The 2195-nt window shown below is 37.0% G+C and overlaps 1 non-coding gene across 1 annotated transcript; it reads left to right on the forward strand.

The window, feature by feature from the left end:
* The first annotated feature begins 1308 nt into the window (after positions 1 to 1308).
* On the forward strand, positions 1309 to 1415 carry LOC114088694 (U6 spliceosomal RNA). The gene has a single exon (XR_003582030.1). It is a non-coding gene; the product is annotated as a U6 spliceosomal RNA (small nuclear RNA).
* Positions 1416 to 2195: the final 780 nt, after the last annotated feature.

The following is a 2195-nucleotide window of genomic DNA, read 5'->3' on the forward strand; positions in this document are numbered from 1 at the left end:
ACATCTCTACTCAGTCTTCTTTCAGTTCTTCAAAAGCCCCATGTTACTGCCTGTGAGTTCTCATTCATTAGGCACTGTGCCTGAACCAATCCCCAGGCTCCTTGTCACAAAGCTAGTGAGTCTTAGTCTAGTCTCAGGGTAATGCCTTGTCCTCAGAGAAGCCTCAGGGCCAGGTCAGGTCTCCAAGCTCAGTTATCTTGCTGTCATTTTCCTTTAAAGAACTTATCAGCAATCAAAAGTAATTGATTATTTGAGTAAGTAAGTTCTAGTCTTCCCTTTAGACTGCAAACTTCATGAAGGATCTTGTCTTGTTTTTAGCAAAGTACATAAATTACATTGTGGTCAGACACTGAAGAAACTAAAAATATTGATACTGAAATCACAAGTTACATCAGTTGAAACAGTCAAAATTGTATGTACGTGTCTGTACTTGGAAAGCAAGGCAAAAATTGAGAAACTGTTTTTCAAACAAAATTAATGAACTATATTATCCCTATCAAAGATGACTATCAAAACCCCTTCTCATTTCTAATAAAGTTTATCATAAAGTCACCTTGAGGGTTTCTTAGCTTTCTCCAGATTGTAATAACAGATTATGAATAAGAATCTCAAATCATTGCAGTTATGCTGAATTTTTTGTGAAGCAGTGTCATAAATCTGAGGCAATTTATTACCAGTCTTCTGTCCTAATCAAATACCATACATTATCAAGAAAGGGGGCTTTTTGCCAAGAGCACACAGCAAACAGTGGAAAGAAACAACACGATTTTGGAAATGCTATAAGCAAAACTGACCAAAACGACAGCATACATGTAAGTGTAAAAACAGGTAACATATCGGAGTTGTTTTCATAAAAGAAACATGAATATATCACTGACTATTTCAACCATAGAGACGAAGGTAGTTTTTTCTTTAAGCAGTAAGTACAAATGCAGGCACTCCAAAAATAACGTAAGAGTTGCAGTGAGTCAGAAAGATCTCTATAGAAAGTTAAGCAAATGATGTTACTCCCCACATTGAAACCTCCCAGTGGCTTTCCACTAAGAAGAAAACCCAAACCTTCACAATTGCTTTCAAAAGCCAGCATGCCAAACTTTTGGCCTTACCTCCTGTCATTTACCCACCCCCTCACTTACTAAGATACAGTTTCATCTCTTTTCTTTTCCAGAATATGATAAACTCATTGTGCCCTCATAGTTTTTGCACTATGTGCTTTGTTTGCCAAATTACCTTTCCAATAAACCTTCATGTGGCTGACTATTTCTCATTGATCAGGATCAGGATCTTTCTCATAAGAAAGTTTCCTGAGTACTCGCTTCGGCAGCACATATACTAAAATTGGAACGATACAGAGAAGATCAGCAGGGCCCCTGTGCAAGGATGACACGCAAATTCTTGAAGCGTTTAATATTTTTGTAGACCAATGGTACAGAATAGAGGGCACAGAATCTAACCCACATAATTACAGTTATCTTATATTAGACAAAGGCTCCAAAAACATATATTGGAGAAAGGATAACCTTTTCAACAAATGGTGCTGGGAAAACTGGAAATCCATGTGCAACAAAATGAAATTAAACCCCTACCTCTTACCATGCACAAAACTCAACTCAAAGTGGATCAAGGACCTAGGAATTAAACCAGAGACTCTGGACCTAATAGAAGAAAAAGTAGGCCCAAATCACCATCATGTGGGATTAGGCCCCAACTTCCTTAATAAGACTCCTATAGCACAAGAATTAAAATCAAGAATCAACAAATGGGATGGATTCTCAGCAAAAGAAATAATTTGTAGGTGAATAGAGAGCCTACCGAATGGGAGCAAATTTTTACCATACCCACATGAGATAGAGCACTAATCTCCAGGATATATAACAAACTCAAAAATCTTAACACCAAAAAAACAAATAACCCAATCAATAAATGGAACAAGGAACTGAACAGATACTTCTCAGATTATGATATACAATCAATCAACAAACATATGAAAAAATGTTCACCATCTCTAGAAATTAGAGAAATGCAAGTCAAAAACTACTGGAAGATTTCATCTCACTCCAGTCAGAATGGCAGCTACTAAGAATAAAAACAATAAGTGTTTGCAAGGATGTGGGCAAATTGGTGCAGCCAGTATGGAAAGCAGTATGGAGATTCCTTGTAAAACTTGTAATGTAACCACCATTTGACCCATCCCA

This window comes from Marmota flaviventris, chromosome 3 (genome assembly GCF_047511675.1).
Source record: "Marmota flaviventris isolate mMarFla1 chromosome 3, mMarFla1.hap1, whole genome shotgun sequence".
Lineage (NCBI taxonomy): Eukaryota > Metazoa > Chordata > Mammalia > Rodentia > Sciuridae > Marmota > Marmota flaviventris.